The following is a 10286-nucleotide window of genomic DNA, read 5'->3' as shown; positions in this document are numbered from 1 at the left end:
TTCCACAGTATTTCCATAAAGAGAATATCATTTATTTGTAAAGGAAATGCTCTACAGATTGTGTCTAATTAGAGATGGTCCTTGTCTTTATCACAAATAAGTAATGAGCAAGGTAAACTCACAGCCCAGGGGAGAATAATTAACACAATTTTAATCCACTTGTGCACCCTCCTAGTTCCAGAATACTTCAAGGACCAAAGCAGCACTCAGTCTAATTTACACAGCTCTGGGCCTGTTTGCCATGGTGGATATTGGATTGCGCAGAATCTGTGCAACGCTAGGTGTGATGGCCTCCAGATAACACTCCACTCTAGTCCCCTTCCTCTTCTACATGTGCCATATGTCTGCGCTTGCAAGGGCTTTTTAGAAGGACGGCCTGAGGCTTTTACTGCAGTGCCTGCATGGGAGGTAGGGGGCAGGGAGGGATAGGACATTTCACAGTCATACCTGGGCTTTTTGTGTTCCTTAAAACTATTCTGACCTTTTACTTGGCAAAAAGGATTTGGAGCAGGGGCAGGAATCTCATCTAATATTTCATACCTGGATACAGTATTTTTCCAAAATCAATTCCTAATACCCCACTGATTTTTGGTTTTCTGTGCAACTGCCAGTTGGCATTATATATGTTATTTCCTTGTTATAGTATCAGACTTCTGGAATGAATCTCATGAGCACAGTTTCTATGAATGGCTTATCATTTGTACCTTTTGGATAAAAGCTTTTCACTGAACTAAGCTTTAGTCTCCTATTCCCACTATGAATTTCATTTCACCCAGGTGCCTCCTACCTCCTAGCTTGTAAATATTTTTTGTTAGAGTCAGTAACATGGAATTCATGCTAAGCAAGCCAGTAGGAGTCACGAGAGAATTTCTGCTGGTGTTTAAGAATCCTGCTAGTTACTCAAGCCTGTTCAATAGGGGCTTGGGAAACACCATTCAGGTAGAGGATGTTATTATCCCAGAAATACTGTGTACTGGCAATAAAACTGCTTAATCCGTTGGTCACCCCAGATACCACTATCCAGAGGATGGCAATGGAATTTCTTACACCTTCTGAGCAACCACATTTATGTTCTACTTAAAGGAACTAGTTTCTGGTCACCAACTGGTCTCATTAGTGGAAGCTTTTAATCCACTTGTAGTGACATGCCAGTCAAAACACCTGCTGAATTTAAACTATGATTCTAGAGGCCTTGGACTTTCCTTGGACCTCCCTTCCTGTTCCTTCTTATCTCTTCCAGTGGAGTAGAATACCCTTTTTCAAAGAGCAGAGAATCATGGAGAAGCCTGTATCTTTGTATGCAGGAACTTACATACATATGTACTTCAGTATTTACTTCCTCCTCCCATAATACACAGTGACTGTCATTATGATTTAGGCTTCTTGCAAAACATGTCTATGCTGGCTCTAGTCTAGATCCTCCTCCTTTTAGATCGGGGTGGGCCAACAGCCAGATTCCATTTCCCAGAGCCCCTACCCATGTTGCTACGGCCAGTTTCCATGGAGACCCCGGGAGCAGCAGGGCCATGATGGCATGGGACCAGGGTTTCCATGGAGACCGGCCCAAGTAGCACTGGTAGGACATGTGGCTGGGATTTTGCAGCTGTAACAGTGTGGTCCAGAGCCGGGGCAGAGCTATGATCCACTGCCTGCACACCCCGCTGGGGCAGAGACACAGTCTGCTACCTGCACACATCGCAGCTCTCCCCCGGTCCCTGCAGGCGGTGGATTGCAGCCCTGCCCTGGCTCTGGCCTGTGCTGTCACCACAATAAGATTCTGGCCCTGGCCCCATAGCAACTCCCCACCCCGCCACAAGCTCCCACCAGTGCTGCTTGGCTCGTCTCTATAGAAACCCTGGCCCTATGCTGTCACAGCCCTGTTGCTCCTGGGGTCTCCAGTCTCCATGATAACTGGCCACAGTGACGCAGGCAGGGGCTGCTGGGAAATGGAGTCCACTGTGGGCCCAATCCAGCCCAGGGGCTGGACCTTCCCTGCCCCTGTTATTCACTGTGACTTGCCAAAACCATGGAGGGCCTTGAATTTTGTAATTTCTGCCCAAAAGGATTATTGTATTTTTTAAAAGTCCAACAAGTCTGAAAATATCTTGACATAATATTGAAGGGAAAAAAGCCATCATTTTATCACAGGAAACTTTCCTTGTACAAATAGCTTTACAGTTTTTATAAACCTACTTTCCTGTATGAGGCAGAATCATTGTTCTCTCTGTTTTACTCTTTAAAGAAGTACATGTGAAGAAGAAATGTTGCAAGGCTAAGAGAGAAGACACACAGAGATTAGAAATGTGGGGTCAGGCTCTTCTGGATGGAGTTTAGAGAGCTCCCTTTTCTCTCTCTTACTGTTTTCCTTCCTCTGGCCAGTCACCTGCAGCACATGAAGAGTATGAGGTGTACTCAGAAGGAAGCAAATATGCAACAGAAATCCAGTTACATAAAGACAAGCAGAATCAGAGGCTTAAAGGGCTAATTACCTGCCTTTAGGGAAGCTTTTAATCATTTGTAAGAAGTCCAAGGACTTGATCTTTCTGGATAAGAAGCACTCTGGTTTCACTCCAGTACAGCATTTAGGCACAAGCATTCCCATACATCCATCTAGTTACTCATGTATGGCCCTGAGATCTGTGTGTCCTACAATCACTAGTGGCCTTCCCCACCCCCCCACCATACTGTAGTTGCCCAAGGAACTAATTTTCACATTTTACAGTTGAGGACCCAAAACAGAGAAAGATAAATGAAATGCCCCTGGTGGCCTCAGGACTTTTGCCTTACTGTGGCTCTCCAAGCATCCCCTCCCTCCCATTTTCTCACTCTTGCGTGCCATGCCTTGCTGTTATTATATGTTTGGGGGAGTAAAGAAGGCTTCTCTAGGATCCCAGAGTAAGCCTTCATCTTCTTCTACTCTATGGGCTCCTTATGAACCCCACCTCTCTCTATCCTGCCCTCAGACACTAAGCCTGATCTCCCTGGCCCATCTATGCCTTCTAGGACACTAATCACTTTAATGGCTATTGATGGTTTCTGACCTCCCTTACAGCCATGCATTTGCCTCACAGGTGTTACTGCTCATGTGGGGCACTTTGCCCCAAGACAATTCTAGGCCACTTCAGGCCTTTATGCCCATGACCTTCTCAGCCTCTGCCCCAGTTCTGTAGCTGGGCATTTTCGCCTAGGCCCACTACCCTGGACCTGGCTTATAGGTTCCAACCACAGTCTTGACCTCTTGTGCTCTGGTTTTGCCACTCTCAGGCTTATAGCACCTCTTGGGCTTCAGGCACCTGGCTGTGGTTCTCAGCCCTCTTTGGTTTGTGCTTTGGCTTTCTTGGCCTCAGGCTGGCTATTGCCCACTTGCATCCTCTAGACTTCACGTGCCCCACTGGTACTAAACTGCAGTGCACCTGTCAGGCACCCCACCACAACTTCCTCATCACCCCTTTGCTAGCCATACCCAGTCCAGGTGAGCCCTCAGGTGGTAACTGAAATTTAAAACCCTCTGGCTGCATCACAGCCTTTATCTCTTTCACAAGCCTCCTACCTTTTACTCGTAGCCTGGTTGGTAGTTGGGATCCCCCAGGCAGTCTCTCATCCACAGTCATCATGGAGGAACTTTTCCCCTGGCAGCCTGAAAAAGACCTACTATCTCCTGGGCTCAAGCCCTGAGCTTGCATGCTGCCTCAGTCCAGCCCCTCTGGGTCTTGTGACTTCTCCCCAGCCACCACTGTTGTGGTGACCTCTACAACACAGCTGTGGCTGACCTCTAGACCAGTTTACAGCTGCTGGGCTAGGACCTATGGCCCTGCTTCTTGGGACTAGTACTGCAGGCCAGCAACCTCTGAATGCACTCCCAGCCTAAAGTACCCAGGCAGTTTGTTCTTCTGCTACTCTTAAATGGGCAGACTACCCCACCTGGAGCTCTCCCTATTGCTGGGGTTCCCTTAAAGTAGTGGGGAGCCTCTGTCTCCTTCTTAAAGATGCATAGCAAAAATGAAACTAATTATTAATATTCAATTAAGATCAAATGAGAATTCTCCATGAGGATGAAACTTTGATTTCTTCTCAGCCCGTGGGATTGTCTGAGCCTGTCCACAGAGCTTGTGTTAGTAGTAGAAGCATGTCCTGTGACATTGATTGTGCAAATATGAAATTGTATTTGGAAGGACAGTCCTTGTTTTGGAAAATTAGATGAAAATTTTAGTTGCGGGGAATTTGATGACTCAGAGATTGGCACTAGATACAAAGCCATTTCTCCTCCACATCACCAATTCAGATGAACAGCAGCCAGAAGTCATTACTCTCTGATTGCTGTTCAGTGGCTGATGTGATGGAATGATTCCAGTTCCTAGTCCATATCACAAAAATAACCATCAAATTAGCATTACTACTCAGCAAATAGTGAAGCTAATGACAGCTAACATGTACAATAAACGGTCACAAAAGACATCAATTCACCAATAGTTAAACTGAACAACAAAAGTAAAAGCAGTTAACTTTTAATTTTACAGCATCTGAAATTGTTCTGGGCATAAGCTTTTTGGAATGCTTATAGTCTAATGTCATTGTGACCGAATGAAGAGACAATACTATGGCAAAGAGAGTAGGGACTATTTAGAAAAGCTCAATGTGTACAAATCTACGGGGCAGATGTGATGTACTCTAGGGTGCTGATGGCAGTTGGCTGATGTGACTGCAGACAGACTGGCCATTATCTTTGAAAACTTGTGGTTATTGGGAGAGGTCCTGGATGATTGAAAAAGGGCAAATGAAGTGCCCATCTTCAAGAAAGGGAAGAAGGAGGCTCTGGGGAATTACAGACTAGTCGGCCTCACATCAGTCCTAGGAAAAAACATGGAGCCAGTCCTCAAGGAATCCATTTCTAAACACTTGGTAGAGAAGACGGTGATTAGCAGCAGCCCCTGGGGTTACACTGGACAATTAGCCAACAGCATGCCCTTGTTGCCAAGAAGGCTAACAGCATACTGGGCTGCTTTGGTGGGAGTGTTGCCAGCAGATCAAGGGAAGTGATTATTCTTCTCTATTTGGCACTGGTGAGGCCAGATCTGGAGTACTGTGTCTAGTTTTGGGCTGCTGCAACAGGTTCCACCTTCAGGGGTGGATGTGAAGCCCCTGGAGTCCCTTTGGCCCTGGCTCCCTCTGCTTACTTTGGGCAGCATCCTCTTCATCTCATCTGCCATGCCTTGACGTTTTTGTTATTTATATAAAGGAGGGCACTGCAGGGCTTTCCAATCTGTTCTCATCATAACCACCAGGTGTTTGTGGGTCTCACCATATGGCCTAATTGTGTGGTTCCAATCTGCCCCCTACACCATGCCCCATTTCCCATGGGAGTCATCACTCATTGTTCTTTTTACATTATGTTCTCAGCCCCTACTGGGCTATGGCCCCCTGGCCCCTATCCCCAGCCTTGTTGCTTCCAAGTCCTGGCCTCCCCCAGGGCCATCTATTGCAGAGCCTGGCCTTCCTAGGCCAGTGCATGCCAAAGCCTGCTTCTTCCTGGCCTATTGCTTTCCCATTCTCTTCCCTGTTCTTGGGCTCTCTACCACTTACCCCAACTTGCTTGGTGTGCATAGCTCTGATGCAGCCCTGCTCCCAGAAACTCCTCACCTCTTGGCAGTCAGGGCTACACTGCCTGACTCAGTCGGGATCTAGAATTATCTCCTGGCTAAGCCCAGCCCTCTCTGTCAGGAGACACAGTAATCACCTCCCTGTCATACCTACAGGGTGCTTTCCAAGCTGCCTTTCTAGTTCAAGTGGCAGGCTCACCATGCAGCCTGGCGCAGCTGCCCACTAAAGAAAGGGTGCGGACAAATTGGAGAGAGTCCAGCAGTGAGCAACAAAAATGGTTAGGGGCCTGGGACACATGCCTTATGAAAAGAGGCTGAGGGAACTGGGCTAATTTAGTCTAGAGAAGAGAAGACCAAGGGGGGATTTAATAGCAGCCTTCAACTACTTGAAGGTTGGTTCCAAAGAGGATGGTGCTTAACTGTTCTCAGCGGTGTCAGATGACAGACAATGAGCAATGGTCTCAAGTAGCAGCAAGGGAAGTTTAGGTTAGCTATTAGGCAAGACTTTTTTCATGAGAAGGGTAAAAAAGCCTTGGAGCAGATTACCCAGAGAGGTTGTGGAATCTCCATCCTTGATGGTTTTGAAGACCCAGCTAGACAAAGCCTTGGCTGGGATGATCTAGTTGGGGATGGTCCTGCTTTGAGCAGGAGGTTGGACTAGATGTGACCTCCTGCGATCCCTTTCAACTCTAATTTTCTATGATTCTAATTATCAGTATAGGATAGATAAATCATTCTAAATGGTTAGAATAGGTTTTACTTGGCTCTTGCTGGTGTTTAAAAAACAACCCCCCCAAACAAACAAACACTTGTAACAGTTCTTGTTTATTTTTCTGATTTACTCTCCCATTATGGTCCTAGCATTGTGTGACATGTTAAAAGACCCACGGGTTAAGGCAAAAATTGTAAACAATGGGGTCAGGCAGCATGGCTGTCACGTAACACTTGGCCTTCAAATATACAGTCAAAGTCCAGGTGGGGTTCTGCTTAAAGCACCATGCATTTTATAGAGACTAGTTCTTGGCATATGATTCTGCTTTAGAATTGTTCCACTGTCCTAACCTCACAGACTCTTGGCATAAGTTAAAATTGCCTGAGGCTTCCTGCTTGCTTCAACTAAAGGTCTCAGGAAACAAATAATCCATTTAATTTCTTTTCCTTGTATTGCATTGTTGGCATCCCAACAAAGCCTGCTTAGTGCTTAAGAGGTCTTATAGGAAGATATATCTCTTTAACAGTAGGTACTTTTGAATCGGTAGTGTTAGTCTCAAACAAGTGACATCCCTTTTGAGTGGCTTTTGAGGAAAGCTGCAACTTCCTTGTTTCTCTTGGTTCAACTGTGTCTCTCTGACACAATGGGCATGTCAAAATGAGTACACACGCGTGCTTTGCAGTGCCTGCAAGATGCCGCAAAACTCACGCGGCGCATGTGAAAAGGTTCTCTCCATATTTGCAGCATGGAGCCAAAATTAGATACTGGGAAATCCCAGTATCTAAAAAAAAAAAAGGTCTATAAAAAGTGGGATGGTACATGTGGCTGCATGTGTTTCCATCAGTGGAGGTGGAATCCTGAAACTTGCACTGAGATGAAAAGCTTCTACCATTAGAGTTAAAGTAGTAATGTGATTAGCTGCAAGTATTAAAAGGCACCTATCTTATTATTTGGAACAACCTATTAGGGAATACACTAAATCTAGTGAGTTACAAGTGCAAAGTTTATTTTAATAAAGTTGTGAGGAGAATCTAGAAATTTGCATAAGGAAGAATCTTAAGACAGAGCATCATGAGAAGAAATGGCTGTGCATTCACTACCATGTATATACATATATGAGAGAATCAAAGATCAGGCATAACAGCAAGGCTACACAGTACACACTGAACAGCATGGATTCTCCCTTCTTAGACATATTAAAATATATATATTTATTCAAATCTTTACCCAAAAGGAAATAAATCCTTCCTCACTTTTCTTTAGAGTCCAGACACGTTTCAAATAGTTTGCTATTTAAGGACAGCTATAGTAGTTTCATAGTTGTTAAAGTTGGAAGGTACCTGAGCAGATCACCAAGTCCGACCCCCTGCCATGGGCAGGAATGAATGCTGGGATCAAATGACCCCAGCTAGGCGATTCTCTAGCCTCCTTTTGAAGACCCCCAAGGTAGGAGTGAGCAACACTTCCCTTGGAAGTTGGTTCCAGATCCTAGCCACCTTGACTGTGAAGTAGTGCCTCCTGGTGTCTAGCCTGAACCTACTCTATACCCATGAGGCATCTATATGAATATTTTTCTACATTAATGTTGGTTGTAGAACAAACCCATTTTAAACCACCAGTGAAAGACTGGCCTCCTTATTTTTACAAACTATCCTGAATGATTGGGAACTCAGTGCAACTGAAATTATCACTAGGCAATAAGATTATAGTGTGACAGAAGGTGCCTGGTAGCAAAACTGCTAGGTAAGAGAAAATGACTGCTAAGTGTCTTGCTATTTTGTCCATCACAAGAAATGGGCCACTTTTCATTACTGCTTCCTAATGTAGAAACAACGGTGGGTAGGTGTTTCCTACTCCAACACCTAAATCTCTGGTGTGGACGTGTAACTGTGGAAGCTTTATGTTTTGCTGGAGGTGTAGGTGTAAATGTAAAAGTGTTGAAAGAGGAGCAGGTATAGTGTTGCTGCTGTCCATTCATTTCCTCTGGGCAGATGCTTTTGCTGTTGGAGTGTAATTCAGAAACTGCAGGGATAGTGCTTTCCAATTCCAGTAGATGACTGAACCTCAGATAAGTGATTCCATATGCTGGTTGAGAAATGGCCTGTATGTTTACCCCTCACTATTCTAAATCTGCAAATCACACATGCAAGGCCTTTTCTATTTTTAACGTAATGCTTTAAGCTTGATTTCTCTAGTTTAGCTGCAATTTAAAACAAATTGTTCTGCAACTTGACCAAGACTTTTTGATTTTGATGATAGTAAAGGACATATGTCATAAAAATAGTCTGTAGCCATACTTCATGTTTGATAGCTAACCTCAACAGTGAACCTCCAATACTGGTTGCTGCTGCTTAAGTCCATGTCTATCTATTTTTACTATTTTAGCAGGGCAGGGGTGCAAGTTTTTCTCATTGACTGAACACTTCCAGTAACAACAATTGTTATCTGAACCACACTTCCAGTTTGTAAAGGAAAAATTTGACAGTTGGAGAATGCAGCTGAAACGGTATAGATTCCTTAGGCGCAGAATTCCTAGTTAGGGCATGATTCTTCTTCCTTCTGTGAGCTGAATTGGCAGTCTTTTGGCTGTGTAAGTGGGGCTTTATGCACGTTATGATTCTACTACCCTGGACACAGAAACAAGTGTGCATAGATAGGGTGTGCAGCAGGCTACAGGGAGGCCAGGCAGGTACAAGTAAGGTATATGGACACTCATGGATATTTAAATGCTTTTGAAGTCATAAAAATGTAGTTAGCTAGAAGCCTATGACTGAGCATTGGGTGGAGGAGGAAGACAACCCTATCTTATTTAACCTCAATAGCTGAGTGACCTCAAAAGCCCAGGAAGCAATAGAGCCAGGTTCTAGACCCCACCCCTTGCCCAGAGGGTGTTTAAATCTTCATTTCTCTGACAACAGGCTGCAGCTTAGGTGTTACCCAGGCTCCTCCCCTTTTGAGGCTGAACTACTGCCCCCGGCATTTAAGAGTCAAAAAAAGAGGTAGCATCAGTGCAGAAGCTTCTGTCTTGTTAGAAGCAATGGCCCAGGCTAGAACCCTCACCTAGCTAGGGCAGCAGCTATATCACTGAGCCACATACTCTGTAATTTGCTCTTTTCCTCTTTGCTCCACATATCTCCCTGTTTTGGTTGCCTAGGAGGATAGTTTCAAAAGGATGGCTAGAGTCAGGCCTGAATATTGCTTATCTGTGGCCTTGTGGTTAGATTACTGTGCTGGGAAGTCAGAGAAACATAGATTCAAACTCTGTCTGATAATCCAGATTTCCCACTTCCTGTGTGAATGCCATAACCATTTAGCTATTAGGGCTAAAATATGGTTCTCCCTCCTGCCTCTATCATTTTCACTCAGGGACATATGTAAGTACCTGGCCAGTGTGCCTGCTCAGCCTACATACACATGGGTACATGTCCACAATGTTAGGGTAAGTGCCGAAACATTCAGGGATGCAACTACAGGGGCTACACAAGAGGAAATAGAATTAAGTTCCCCACTGTACATACATTTTTAATCACTCGGCTAACTTAGTTTGTACTAGAGTGGTAGGAAAATCAAAACATTCAATGAGACTAATTAAACTACCACATATGCCCATGTCCAGCTACCTTTCTAAAATACTAGCAAGTGATATAAGCAGCAAACATGTGCAATCTTAGAGTGCGCACACACATGCAAGCATGTGCACTTGCAGCAGCTCAAAAAGAAGTGGTGCAAATTTGAGCCAGGGCTTTTTGCCTCAGTGCACGTGCTCAGACGTGCACTTTGTTGTGGAGCAAATTGTGCCACTAGGGGCAAAATAGCCGTGCCTGCCTTCTCCTGAATCTTCAGCCAGGGGGAGCTAGAGCCCGGGGCCAGCACCTGTGCTGTCCCCAGCAGTATAAAACACTGCCCTGTCCTGGCCCCAGCAGTATAAAAAGCCACCCTGGCAAGTAGTTCAGGCCAACTAGCTCTCAGGAGCTTCT

This window comes from Gavialis gangeticus, unplaced genomic scaffold (assembly GCF_001723915.1).
Source record: "Gavialis gangeticus isolate Ggan-Ray unplaced genomic scaffold, GavGan_comp1, whole genome shotgun sequence".
NCBI lineage: Eukaryota > Metazoa > Chordata > Crocodylia > Gavialidae > Gavialis > Gavialis gangeticus.
The sequence above is the reverse complement of the archived record's forward strand: the minus strand, read 5'-3'. Positions refer to the sequence as shown.